Source organism: Mixophyes fleayi, chromosome 2, assembly GCF_038048845.1.
Source record: "Mixophyes fleayi isolate aMixFle1 chromosome 2, aMixFle1.hap1, whole genome shotgun sequence".
In the NCBI taxonomy this organism is placed as follows: domain Eukaryota; kingdom Metazoa; phylum Chordata; class Amphibia; order Anura; family Limnodynastidae; genus Mixophyes; species Mixophyes fleayi.
The window spans coordinates 355,812,928-355,828,672 of NC_134403.1; the positions used below are offsets into that span (position 1 = coordinate 355,812,928).

The 15,745-nt window shown below is 40.8% G+C and overlaps 1 protein-coding gene across 2 annotated transcripts in view; it reads left to right on the forward strand.

Moving 5' to 3' along the window:
* HUNK (hormonally up-regulated Neu-associated kinase) overlaps positions 1-15,745 on the forward strand; it is a 204,467-nt gene that overhangs the window by 142,929 nt on the left and 45,793 nt on the right. The gene's annotated exons all lie outside the window — the stretch shown is intronic.

Consider the following 15,745-nt stretch of genomic DNA (forward strand, 5'->3'; position numbering starts at 1 on the left):
TGCTATATATATTATTATTATTATTATTACAATATTAATATATTACAGCATGTGCAAGACATTTTTCTTCAGTCAGATTGTATCACGGGCAATACTTTTACGTTTGTTGACATTCCAGGGAAGGATACATTGTTTCCTATTTATTTTCATGCATTACCTTTGAATTTCATGGTGCACATTTGTATGTCTCAGTTCCCTACTATTGTCTGTGTGATGTTAGATATATGGATAGGAAACAACATGCTTCTTGGCTGCTGGGTGGAATCCAGGGGTACAACAATGACATTTTTTTTCTTTTTTTACAAAGCATGTTCTGTGTTCAAAGCTAAATTAGCACAGCTAGGCTTGCTTTAAACTTGCAGTGAAAGAATATCAAATTTTTAACAATCCCCCCATCAGTAAGTGAAATGTGCAGTTGTTGTATTTCAGTTATGTGAACGTACGGACTTGACAAATGAACAGCCTGATGCTATATACAGTGCTTGTGCTTTGCCACAGTATGCCTGCACTATAGTACAGAATATTTGGCCGCTTAATGCCACGTTTCCAGCTTTGTGTAGAGTATTCTTCATTATGATAGCTTGGCATGATTCCAGTTTGTATTGAACGATATACTACGCCTCATCTTTTAGTACTCAGTGACCTGCTTTCTCTTGTTACTGATGTCTATGATTTTTTTGATAATTACCGTAAATTATTTATTATTATTATTATTAATTTTTTTATTATTAGCAGCAGTACTTGCATAGAAGTGTGAGTTGTGTAGTACCAACTGTAATCTTAACTCTATGTCTGCAATACAAGTATATATCTAACAATGGACTAGTGACTATATGACATTTTAGGGTTACTGACATTTACATCAAACTGTTTGAAGTGCACGTCATAAATACTGTACCTCTTACCTGAGACGTTTGTCTTTAAATTATTATACAATCAGGTGTTTGTGTGTGTACGCGTGTGTGTGTGTGTATATATATATATATATATATATATATATATATATATATATATATATTATGATTATCATTTATATAGCACCACTGATTCCGCAGCGCTGTACAGAGAACTCACTCACATCAGTCCCTGCCCCATTGGGGCTTACAGTCTAAATTCCCTAACACTCACAGAGACAGACACACAGACTAGGGTCAATTTGATAGCAGACAATTAACCTACTAGTATGCTTTATATATATATATAGTATATATATATATATATATATATATATATATACATACACAGCAATTCCCCAGTCAGATCTTACACATGTAGATATGCATTTACATACAGCATCATATGCCTTAAGTAAAAGTCCAGAAAGTTGAACATGAATTTGTGATCATTGCATTTAGGTGCAAATTTTGCACTGTATGACAGTAACTAATCAACATCTAGCAGTTGGACAATGACAGCAATTTTGCACCTTAATGCATTGTTTGTAAATGAACGCTAGTGTGTGTGGCAGAAGTAAAGCTTATAATTAGAGTTCTAAGCAGGGGTGTAACAATAGAGGGTCTACGGGATGTGCTGGGGCTATGGGTGCCCGGGGGCCCCCTCTCCAGCATGCTGAGAAGAACCTCCCTCTTGGCTCCATCGAGAGCCCTGGGAGGCTAAATCAGCATTGCCGGTCCCCTACCCAAATTTTGCCATTGGGCCCAGCGAGGCCGTGTCCTGCCCTTGGGTCTAAGCGTAAGGTTTTTACAGTAGGGGTTTGTCCTGATTTTCCTCTGCAGCACAGATCACAGTTACTGGAAGCACATTAGTGTAGAATGGGGAATTTACATGCTGACTGCCTGCAATTGTTACTAAAGCAACAGGCATCTGAATTAATTGTAATGCTGTCAGGCTTATTATATAACATTAGTGGCCTCTTGAGAGTTAGGAACAAAGCAAGAAAATAAAACAAAGGAGCAGATTTGCTGTTGGGCAAACCATGCTGCACTGCAGGGGGGGCAAATGCACTTATATTTATTTATTTATTGTGCATGCAGGGAACATTCTGGCTGTTTTTGCAGATACCGCCAAAACCCCCCCGTAAGACAACACAACCTAAACACGAAGGTGTAGACAGACAGCGTGACAGTCACAACTACAGCAGAATGGTTACCACAGTACACTCCTGATCTGACCCCAAATGTAACAATGGACTAAGAAGTGTAGATAGTTACAGTGTTGCTGCAAGCTGAATATTTGTTACACAGATAAAAAACTACAAGACAAAGGGGTATATTTACTAAACTGCGGGTTTGAAAAAGTGTAGCTGTTGCCTATAGCAACCAATCAGATTCCAGCTGTCATTTATCTAGTACACTCTATAAAAACTTTTATTTTTTACAGGGTTTGATAAATCTAACCCCATATAAATGTTGCAGGATACGATTGATTTAACAATTATAAAACAACCTTAGAAGGAATTCCACTGTTGTGTAATAAGCTTAATGTGGAATATACTAACATCACTTTAGATTCTTTTTGTTATTGAGACATAATTTATAACAGCAATGATTATTATGTTGCAACTGCTTGAGGGGTAGGTTCCCAGTGTATTTTGGCGTTGAGTGGGAGTGCAACAATAAAAGCTAAAGGTATTCCTAATGTTTATTAAACATTAAATGCAAAATAACTGATGGAGAAATAAATATTGATTTTATTTTTTTTTTAACCTTTGTTGAAAACTTTTAGGGGCAGTCTCAACCATTTACATGTTGCAGCAAAATATTAATGGGCCTCACTTTTTGTGAAGACTCAATAACTTAACCTCCTAACTTTACCATGATAACTTTAAAGTTCCTCCTACAGAACACCCCTTTCACTTTTAATACTAACTTATTTGTACACCCAATGCTCAGTTCTCTGACCTCTACAGAACTCCGGATCACTGGCTATACTCCTATCAGCACATGCAGGCACTATAACAGGCCCTGGACAACCTGTGGCTCTCCAGCTGTTTGTGAAACTACAAGTCCCAGCATGCCCTGCCAGCTATCAGCTGGCTATCTACTGGCAAAGCATGCTGGGTAGTTTCACAATGCCTGCAGAGCCACAGGTTGGCCAGGATTGCACTATAAGGTTCATTGTCACTAGGGTCCGGGGCCTTAGAGGGAACGTGGTTCTATGGGTCCCTTCAATCTGGCTGCAGATGGATTTTAGGAATCAGTCAAATACTGCAGCCTTCAAGGGTAAAATAATGTATGCATATTTCGGGTAATGAGCCATTATGTAGGGTAATAATCTCTCGAGATTATGCAGAACCTGTTGGGTGTCTGTGACTTTTACAATGGAGCCGACCTGGCTTTAAAGGTGGAGATCCCTTCAAATAGCCCTGTGATGTTTAGAGATGACCATGCACAACAATAGATCTCATAGTCTATTCAGGAAACATCTCTTTAATAGGATTTCGTTAACCCCTTCCTTCCCACATGTGCAATCTATAGGGGATTTTGTGTTACTGAAGGGAATCGGGTTTCTGTCGCTTTGCTAAAATCCCTCATGTCTCAAAGCCAGCTCCTGCTGTGTATTACATAGTATTGTCTCATTACAAGGAGCTATGAGCCATGTCACCGAGACCTGCGGATACATTTCAGTAGAGGAGCAGTTCTCCTTCGTAGATTATAACTCCTTGTGTACAGTGCTCTTTTCACGGCTTGTTGTCAGTCCATCATAGTACAGGCCACATAATTTGTTGCTGCTATGTACATAATTACAGTCATTATTTTGCTATTAGATTAGGCAAAATATAGCGTTATAATCACATTACACTTGTAGACTGACTGCACATGTTAGTGTGATAGCGGGAAACTGTGAGCTAGTGAAGCCAGCAAGAGAAATTACTTTTTTTTTTGCATTTGCAATGAATGTTGAGATGAATGCAATTAAATAGAGCAGGCAGTGTTGGAAAATACGCACCGCAAATGGGTCGGATGGCAAATGGCAGTGGGAGTGGGCTCATTGTAACCCATGGCTTCCATTTAAATGACACTAATAAAAGCATGTGTTTTGACACCAGAAGGTAAGGGCCTCGTGGAACTGTAAAACATGCTGCATATGATCATGCCCACTAGGGTGCGCTAGTTCATAAAATAAGAAAACCAGGTGTGCCAAGAACTCAAGCAGTGGATTCTAGGAAGCTTAGAACATGATGCCAGGGACACAACCAGAAGGTTTAGAACGATTCCTTCCTCAGTCTGCCAGGATGTCTTGGAAATCAGATCAGTGTATTTTATTTCTGTTTTCTGTTAACTCCTTTATTTCAGATATCTGATGGACCTGCCCAAATGTAACATCTTGCGTAATATCTTCTCATGCCCCTAGCATATAAAAGATCAATTTTAAATTTCTCTCATACAACATAATTGTGTTACAAATTGATTCCTCGTATAGATTTGCCAGGAGCAATGTAAGACCAAGAATAAAACACTTTACAAGTCTCAATTCAGCTACAGAAACCAGTATGTGGGCAAATGTTTAAAGCTGATTTGGAATACTGTTGAACCCGACAATTAGATCTCAGTACAGTCACCTTGTACATTAACTATCCCTTCTCATTATACACCTACCAAATCCAGAGAAGAAGAATAGAACCTTGGGTTTGATCCTGGAATAGAGGGACAGTTGGGAACTATAGTTGTAGTAAGATGGTCTTTTATCACTGATTGTTACTCTATTGACCCAGCCCAGGTTACTGGAGTAGGAAAACAAGTAGGGATCAAAGCACTGTGTGCTTGAAAGGTAATATGGAGAGGTGTGTACTGTCTTCCTATTGGTCAACTACTGCAAAAATATACACAATGAACGCTCATAAATTCACAGTAGTGTATTAAGCTTCACATCCAGACAAGGATTCCACCCTTGCGTGGTTTTTATTTTTGATTTAACAATTTATATTCTTATTTCATATAGGCATGCAATGCAAAATAGTGTCAAATCCATATGGCTATTCATGGCATTGTCCATCGCTGGCGAGAAATAAGACATGGTGGCATTTTTATTTTTTTTGTAAAATAATATTTGTTGACTAAGGGATGATTCCTGGAGTTGGTACTTTAGTATTTGTGCGTGTACCATATAAGCTCACCACACAGCATACACCAGTTGATGAGAACTACATTTATACTAGAGATAAATTGTTTATTCATGATACAATATAATACAACAGCACTACTGTCTACTGTCCCCTATATCTCCAATCTCCTCTCCATCCACACTCCCGCCCGTTCCCTGCGCTCGGCCAATGACCGTCACCTCTCCTCCACTCTAATAACCTCATCCCACTCCAGAATTCAAGACTTCTCCCGAGCTGCCCCCTTGCACTGGAATGACCTCCCTCGCTCCATCCGTCTATCCCCTAACTTGTGCTCCTTCAAACGGGCACTCAAAACTCATCTCTTCCTCAAGGCTTACCAGCCCTCCACTTAACCCTCTTTCCATGCTCGCTCTCATCTCCAGGATCCTCCTTTGAAAAGGGTGCGCTTGCTCCCCTCCTCTGACTCCCTCTGTGCCGATTGTCTGTTGCCCTCCCTTTAGGATGTAAGCTCTAATGAGCAGGGCCCTTCTCCCTCCTGTCTCTCTACCTTCTCTTCTGCTCCAACTTCAATATTCTTGATTTTCCTGGAGCATCTGAAGTCTCGGTATTACTCGTTTATTGTTCTGTACTGTTATTCCCTGTACTGTCCATTGTTTGTACTGTGTTCGGCGCTGCGGAAACCTTGTGGCGCCTTATAAATAATAATAATAATAGTAACAGCACCAATAAACTATTTCGTTTGAATGTAAACGTAGTTCTCACCCAACCTGTATCTTGCATGGTTGGTTTATTTGCCACACGCACTAAAACAATCCGTGATCCATGCATGGGAAAGGTGAATTTCCTCAGCTAGAAATCATAAGGGACCACAGGATAATTTTTGGGCAACAACACCTAAGATACCATGGATAATGGGCTGATCACCTCCGTACAACCCCTACTATGTAGACACACATGCCCTCATGTACCCTTAGAGAGCAATCCTTTCCCCGGGGCTACCCCCTTTGCCCCAGATTGCAGCCACTTACTGTGAGAGGAAAGAGCTGTGACTGATGATGGCAAGAAGAGGGTTGCAGATGCAAAAACCTGCTCAGTATGTAAATCTGTCTTCTGATTGGACAGGAGCTGCATGCAGCCAATCCATTTAGGACTAGCACTAACGCACATACTTGTAAATCTGTCTCCTGATTGGACAGGAGCTGCAGCCAATCCATTTAGGACCAGCACTAAGGCACATACTTGTTGCTTGAACTCCTAGGATGAGTTAGGTGCAGCACTAATGACTGGTCTTCTCAGTGTTGCTGGTAGAGATGCTCACTGACCCCTGTGAACTGGTTTTGGATCTGGATTAGCTTCGTGTTTTGGTGTTGGTTTTGGCAAAACCTCCCTTGTGTGTTTTGGTTTTGGAAACAATCCTAAATTATGCTAAAATCACATAATTTTGATCTTTTTTTGTTCCTACATTATTATTAACCTCAATAACACTAATTTCAAGTCATTTGCAGTCAATTTTGACCACCTCACAGGTCACAATATTATTTTCATACACTTTGGGACAAATACTGCAGCGACCTGGCTGGATGGTAAGCGACAGAGCAATGACACAAACACACGGCAGTTCCTACCGCATCTAGGACACATTGGCACACAGCAGTGGCAGAAAAGAAAAGTGGGGCAAGATGGAATTGTCCTTGGGTCCGCCCTCCCTCCCACCCACCGTTATGTTGGATCTTAAAAAGGAATCCAAAAATCGGGAGATTCGACGACGTAACAATGATATTTTGCCTCGTTTTCAAATCCGAAAAAAGTGCAAAAGTACCGATCCGGCTCGGTACTCGGATTTGCTAAGTTCGGTTGTGTTCGATTCTCGGGGAACCGAGCCTGAGCATCTGTAGTTGCTGGTGATACAGCTGCAATATGGAACAGTAGGGGCCCTAAGTGTGGACCCTACCACAATGTACCTTTTAAGGTGCTAAATATGCTCTTGCCACTCTATGTATCTATGGGCACATTGGCATTCGGATACAGCTCTATATGGCAAATGTTTAAAGATAATTTTTGTATTCTGCAATTATTGAGCGCTTACACACGAGAGGCACATTTATTACTGTAATGGATCTCGGTTGCTTACTACAAATGTCTGACAGTGCGCTACACAAACATTTTAGCAAGTTTATTTAACGTGACTCATGAAGACCAGGACAAATTATACCAGTACGCTGGCAATTACACTATGTGCAACAAAACGTTCTCTAGTCATGAAAGGCCTGTTGTCTTCAGCAACTCATCCACTTTCCCGGGGATTCCCTCCTCTCCCAGTGGGTAGCACAGAGTGTGCCCTGTTATTTCGGAGGGAAATACGTCAGGGGCTGCACACTACTAAAAGAACCTCAATAGCCGTGTAATTCACTGTTGTGCTGTATAGAAATGACTGTAATTTTGCACAGGCACGCCCAGTAATACTAACTTACATATTTTCCAAACTGCATCTCAAAGACCTGCATGCGTACAGCTGTGTGTTATTCATCTGCTGTAAATAAGTAAGAAATCATTCCATGCTGGGTAGCAGAAAATAAACAGTTCCCCTTTGTGTCCTCTGTATTGTACGTTTTCCAGTTTTCTTCACTTAACAGCCGTTTTATTCTATCTTAAAATGCTATAGTATTGCATTCAGCAACAATGCCTGCCTGCTGTTGTTCTTAAACCAAAATAACAGCTTTGATGGTACGATTGGTAGAACATAAAAAGAGATGAGCAAATATGTAAAACTGTTCCATGTGATATTCACCTCATTCTGCATTGAGCTGCGGAATGTTGTAAGTTGTTGCGGTGGAATCTAGCACGGAATTGCCCTTATCATATTGGTTCAGTGCAGACCTTCTCCTCTATTATACCTCAACCACACTGCAGAGCAGAGTAAACTGACAGTGTCATCGTCCCAGTTTGATTCATTCTAAATGCAGAATTTACAAATACAGTGCTGAATGCCATTCCACGCAATGCTAAATTGGGACCTGAACACTGTATAGGGGGAATGTATGTAAAATGACCTGTTCTATCCTGAAATTCTATTAGTGCAAAATTTTGCAGCAACTTCTCTCTAATAAAAAGCAGTCATGACAAGAAGATAGTTTCAAGTGATTGCAGTGTGCATCTTACACCACTAGATGGCTGTATAGTTGAGTAATGGAGAAAAGTAGAAAACAAAAAAGTGGTATTTAAATGATAATTTCATCTTTTAGCTGGTTTAAAAAGTAGCCCCCCTCCTTCCTTACCTTAAATGTGGAGGTCCATCTTCTGTGGCCCCCATCTCCTGGATGGCCAAAATTGGAATAGTTTGCAGCCGAACCCCCATACATTTTTGGCTGTTTGTTTATAATCAGTTTATTAGTGTTTGTTTCCAATTTTAAAGCATTGTGTCATTAGCTGGCACTATATAAATAAACATTCATAATAATAATATGTCAGCCTGACCTACTGCCCCTTTCATAGCACCACTTCGGGATGTCAATACTATGGTCCCATCGCAATAACAATTGGAGCAGGGAGTATAACAAATCAGATTTTGGACAGGGAGGGGGGGGGGGGTGTAAGGGGCAGGTGACTACACAGACCAATAGCTGTCTATTTATCTGCGCTCACACCCCATACAGACCTGCAACCCTCTCAGCGGCACTGCCTACACCAAATTGTGCCCTGCCATATTCAGGTGCATTTTGGTCATTGATGCTAACAGTGCAGAAGATGAACGTCTTGGAATTGGACTTGGGGCAGCACGATGGATCAGTGGTTAGCACTTCTGCCTGAAAGTACTGGGGTCATGAGTTCAATTCCCGACTATGGCCTTATCTGTGAGGAGTTTGTATGTTCTCCCCGTGTTTGCGTGGGTTTCCTCCGGGTGCTCCGGTTTCATCTCACATTCCAAAAACATACTAGTAGGTTAATTGGCTGCTAACAAAAATTGACCCTAGTGTGTGTGTGTGTGTGTGTGTGTGTGTGTGTGTGTGTGTTAGGGAATTTAGACTGTAAGCCCCAATGGGGCAGGGACTGATGTGAGTGAGTTCTCTGTACAGCGCTGCATAATTAGTGGCGCTATATAAATAAATAATAATAATTATCCTAATAGCATGAATTCTGTGACAATATTTGTGATATAAATTTACCCATCCAGCAACATATTTGTATCAGTCTAGTGCAAGGATCCCCTTATATATCTGTCACTCTAACCTATCTTACTCTATTATATTCAACAATATCCCAGACTAAACAATGACCTAGGTGCTGAAAAAATACATTACTGCTCCCAGAGCAATATATATACACACACATATATACATATATACGCAGACAAGCTTCTTGTATAGATGCTAAATGATGAATTATTATTTCTTTATTGCCCATAATGTGAAAAGATACTTGACCTGGAATACTGAGTTGGGGTTGGACAAATCTGCTCTATAACATATTCAAATATGGACTTAGGTTTCATAGCCAAAGTGGTGGAGGAGGGGAGAGGGTCTTAGCAGGAAGACCACTGGATATAAGGCTACGGCCACAATCTTCAATGATTCCTGTACTCCTGGTATAAGTGTCAGTATAGACCTAGATTATAATAACAAACCCTATATAATAGTATCCCCTTTCTGGAAATTCTCATACAAGTCATCTTCCCATTTCAAACGTCTCTGTTGCAACAGCTGGTAACAGTTCACTAATGATCCTGCCAGTGGGAAGAGAATCAAATTACACCCATCTACCACAGGTTATGGTTTGTTTCCTGAAATTAGCTTATAAGTGTAATTAAGATCTGTTCTCTTTCTACTTTTAGAAACTGACAAATAAACTTAAATTAAGAACTCATCCAGATTCATTAGTCTGTTTCTCATAGATAGGTAATTAAGCAGTAATCTTTCCCATGCAGTAGAATTATAATTCTAATTGACATGCAGCTTCCCTTGGAAGAGCTATTGTGATTTGATTTATACCTGATCTGTGCGCCTTGTCTTGCCAGTAACATTACCAATGTTCTGTAAAGAGCCGCCGGTCCTGTGTGTTGTGCATACTGCGAATGTATGTAGTTCATTGTTGCTTCCTGTCTGTGGAAAGCAAACATCATCCCTTCCTACACAATCGCACAATATTCCGCTTCCAATGCTTCCTACTCACTCTCTCGCTGTAGTATGCTCAGATGAACTAAAGGCATCTTATAATCGGGTTGTCCACATTAATAATAAGATGATTTGTAAGTTATCTTAATTAACTTGTTTACTACATTCTGGTGAAAAGTAAGTGTTTGCTAAAGTTATTTCTAGGCTATTATTGGCTCACATATATAAGCGAAGTTGAAAAGATAGTAGTCTGAGCTTTTACATTCCTTCCCTTCCCAATTCACTACTTTGTTGCAACAATGTTGAAGGGCTAAGCAAAAGAGTTAACCCTCAGGGGCATATTCAATTGTCCGCGTGATTGCCGAAAATCCCGCGGTCCACGCAGGATTACCATTATTACGGTAATCCTGCGCGGAAAAACCGTTAATACGGTAATTTACTCGCTGGATTTCAGCTCGCAGCTCGAAATCCAGCGAGAGATTACCGTATTAACGATAATAGTTTTTCCGCACTCGAACCCGCGGACAATTGAATACCCCCCTTAGTGCTGCAGAAAAGCTAATAAGAATAAATGATTTCAAATATTATGCTGGCCACACATACCATCACCGCCAACAGCAGGAAACTACTACACGGTCCTGTCACCAGACTCCGCAAACTTCTTCAGGCCCCCTGGAAATGCACATGGTGAAAACATCACTACAAAACAAAACCTAATGACAGTTTAGGACCACCCCCTTCATTAAGGAGGTCTTCTGCGTTTCCTCCTAAAATACTGCTTGGTGTAGCCACATTTATAGCTTAAATTATGTGTCACTTTTGTGTATTTAAACATTTTTATTCCAATAGTTGAAATGCACTTTCCCCTGCACATAGAAGTATAGAATGAGGCCTGGGTTCTATCACCTCTCTGGAGGAAACGTCTTGTAACGCACTGTGCCAAGGATTATATCTTAGTGCGCGGCTACTTGATGAATGGTGTGACTGTGTCACATGTAACTTGCTTGGAAATATTGTATCCGTTGTCTGAGGTGTTATCTATGAACCCTGGTGCACAAGCATTTGGCTGTCAGACAAAAGAACAGCTGTAATTGTGTTTGTCTGACTCTAAACTAACTAGACATTGGGGTAGGCTACATGAGGAATTCTTGTTACATAATTTCATGTGGCAAAATGTGGCAGACTGATGGGGTTATGCTACACATTCACCTGCCTGTTGGATTATCATGCTACAGACAAAGTCATAGTAAATGAACGAGACCCACTTTTGAATGAGAGTCAAGTCCACTCACATGAATAGGAGTTTTTTTGTATTGTCTGCTGTCACATACAACAGAAACATGAAGGGAGACAACAAAAATAATTGAAAACCCATGTGACAAATTGGGAGCTTATACATTTAAACTTGGCCGTACCGTCGACTATAGAGGTATATGCAGGGTTGACGGATGTGTCCTACAGCTGAGTGCCAGGCTGAGGGATGTGTCTTACAGTTGAGTGCCAGGCTGAGGGATGTGTCTTACAGCTGAGTGCCAGGCTGAGCGATGTGTCTTACAGCTGAGTGCCAGGCTGAGGGATGTGTCCTACAGCTGAGTACAGGGTTGAGGGATGTGTCCTACAGCTGAGTGCCAGGCTGAGGGATGTGTCTTACAGTTGAGCGTGGGGTTAAGGCATGTGTCTTACAGCTGAACATGGGACTGACGGATGTGTCATACAGCTGAGTGCAGGGCAGAGGGGTGTGTCTTACAGCTGAGCATTGGGCTGACGGATGTGTCTTACAGCTGAGTTCCAGGCTGATGGATGTGCCCTACAGCTGAGTGCCAGACTGAGGGATGTGTCTTACAGCTGAGTGCCAGGCTGAGGGATATGTCTTAAAGCTGAGTACAGGGTTGAGGGATGTGTCCTACAGCTAAGCATGGGGCAGATGGTTGCGTCTTACAGCAGAGTGTGGGGTTAAGGCATGTGATGTCTAACAGCTGAGCATGGGACTGCCGGATGTGTCTTACAGCTGAGCGTGGGGTCGAGGTGTATACTTAAACCATCTCTGAACACTGCAGTTCTGCTGATCCAAGGCTTGGAAAAGAACATTAATCACAAAAAGGAATAAGAGCTGATATTACAGAGATAAGTGCTTAGAATGCATTAAAATAGTCTAGAACATAACAAACAACATAAAATAAAAACGACTACTATACATGTTCATTAGGAGAAATATCTATTAGATCTTACTTGTAGTGGAAGCTACCAAACTGGACTTACTAGCAATACATAGACGTAACTACCACGCTAACAGCTGATATGGGGCCCAGCAGCTGAGGGGGCCCTGTATACCTGCCACCAGCAGAGAGCTTAACAAGCATTAAAACATTGACACACTAAAGTTAACAAAGCCAACTGCTCACTGCAACAGGAGCAGCAAACTATATATATATATATATATATATATATATATATGTATATATATATGCAACATGTCTCTGCATGATACAAAGATCATTAGCCCAACTCGTACATCCTAGAACTAAAATGTGATCTTTTCACTTTACAAGTCTAAGATTGTAAAGTGAAATGGCATTTCCAGGTGTACGCCTTACTCTGGAAACACACCGGTAAAATCAATCAGCATCTAGCTTTGTGGCTTAGAAGATTCTCTGGAAAATGCCAGTGCAGGGTCATTAAGAGGAATTTTGGGCTTTGACAAAGCAACTTCTTGGGGCCAATTCCATACCCACAGAAAGGGGCATGGCCATACCAGGTTGGTGGCCCTTCCCATTACACAGGCAGGCCAGAGCTCCCAGGCAAGCCCAGGCTCCGGTACTTTGTAAGTGACCCCCCCCCCCCCTTCCTCCCGCTTTGTTCTTAAAACTAAAGTTTTAACTTGTCATTAGAGTGAAGTACTACCACTGTTCCATGTGTCTGTTTACATTGGTCAGAATACACCTACAAATGGACTTTCCTGTAACAGGAAGATGCAAAGTGTGCTCTATTATAACTATAATAACAAATAGAAGAAAAAGGAAGAGACCCTATCTCATTGATCTGACTTACACAACCAATCCACACTTAACAAGAATTGCCCCCAAAAGAGCATTTGTGGCACTTTATGGCTCGCAATTGAGCCTTGCAAAATGCAATTGAGTTTCTGTATATTTAACCAGAATACAGAAACAAGCATTAAAAAATGACAACTACAGTAATTCTTGAAATATAATAGAAATCACATATTGTCACATATAAGTCAGTGATGGGCAACCTAATAGACTTCAGGGGCCACATGGGTGGCCCTCAAACCTTCAAAAGGGCCACATGTTACCCTTAATCTTAGTAATAAGTTAAAACAATACATGTAATCAGAGATCTGTAATAACATATAAGCAGGCATTTCAAACCAGTGTTACAATAAAGAAGGAGGGAGCGAGGGCCGCAAGTAAAGACTTGGGGGGCCAAATGCTTCCCTAGGGCCCCTGCTGCCCATACTGGTATAAGTGGTGGATTGGGGTGTAGTATATGACACATATAACACATGATTATTAGAGTTCTCACCACAGCAGTGTTATCCTGTTGTTCTAAATCTGTGATCACACGCTGCAATGTGCAAGTGAAGTGTCTGCAATATAACAGCTTTAACACTAGATTTATAGTTTTCCAAGAAAGTAAATATCTCTTGGTTGCAATATACATTATAGAACCTGTGTTTAGCTCTATTAGCCATCACTCAAATTGTAAAGTCAATAAAATCAGAGCGAGGGAGCAGATGATAATCTCGGAGCACATGCACTAATTTGAGAAAAGGAATAGAACAGATATAGTATAGGCTAGTGGTGGAAGTGGGGGTGTATACTGTGGTACGCCATACTGCCATTTCTCCTACTGCCTTCATTGTAACACTATCACATTCCAGTCACTTACATTATATATACAGTATATACAGTGGTAGAAGTGGGGGTGTATACTGTGGTACGCCATACTGCCACTTCTCCTACTGCCTTCATTGTAACACTATCACATTCCAGTCACTTACATTATATATACAGTATATACAGTGGTAGAAGTGGGGTGTATACTGTGGTATGTCATACCGCCACTTCTCCTACTGCCTTCATTGTAACACTATCACATTCCAGTCACTTACATTATATATACAGTATATACAGTGGTAGAAGTGGGGTGTATACGGTGGTATGTCATACCGCCACTTCTCCTACTGCCTTCATTGTAACACTATCACATTCCAGTCACTTACATTATATATATATATATACAGTGGTAGAAGTGGGGATGTATACGGTGGTATGTCATACCGCCACTTCTCCTACTGCCTTCATTGTAACACTATCACATTCCAGTCACTTACATTATATATACAGTATATACAGTGGTAGAAGTGGGGTGTATACGGTGGTATGTCATACTGCCACTTCTCCTACTGCCTTCATTGTAACACTATCACATTCCAGTCACTTACATTATATATACAGTATATACAGTGGTAGAAGTGGGGTGTATACAGTGGTGTGTCAGACCGTCACTTCTCCTACTGCCTTCATTGTAACACTATCACATTCCAGTCACTTACATTATATATACAGTATATACAGTGGTAGAAGTGGGGTGTATACTGTGGTATGTCATACCGCCACTTCTCCTACTGCCTTCATTGTAAAACTATCACATTCCAGTCACTTACATTATATATACAGTATATACAGTGGTGGAAGTGGGGGTGTTTACTGTGGTACGCCATACCGCCACTTCTCCTACTGCCTTCATTGTAACACTATCACATTCCAGTCACTTACATTCTCCATACAGCCACTTCTAAATTTCCACTTCAACCACTGGTATAGTCGTCACCTGCTGACCTGCTTGGAACTTATCCAGCTGCCCCCAGAACTGAGGCTTTTTACACATTAACGACTCATCCCGCGGGGGGAGTGTTCAGGTATATAGCTGTTATGTCAGCCACTGTTTTTTTTTTATCACATATTAAAATGCAAATGAAAAGGCATATAAACCATGTTGCATTATGTATGGATTGGTACGCATCTACAAGTGTGTTCAATTTGCGTTATTTTAAACACACGCCTCTTAACCACATCTCATAAAGTTTACGTTGGACTTCACTGAGCTGAAATTAAGTTTTCAACAGCATTGAGTTGCATCAGATGCACTAAAATGGAACAAAATGGCAGCTACTATATATTAAAGCTAATCTAATAAAGCTATTTGTTGCCCTATTTTTACCAAATTTTCGACTTGCTTATAAAATCAATCAATTTTATTAAACGTCCGCCATCAATAAAATTAGACCAATCGCAGAGCTTGGTTGGATATACGTCCACTCACAATATAATAGAGACCACATAGTCTCAGTTATGACCTAATTTAGAGTTAGGAGCACAGCACCTTGGCAAAACCATGTTGCACTGCAGGGGGGGAGGGGCAAATTTAGATGTACAGACGGATTTAGAGTTGGGATGGGGGCGTGTCCTAGCGCTACACTACATCACAGTGTAAAAATAAAGCTGTCCAATATTTGTGATCTACATGCACAAGCAGAAAAAAAAATATTTGTCCTCCTTGCATTGCAACGTCGTTTGTCCAGACACCA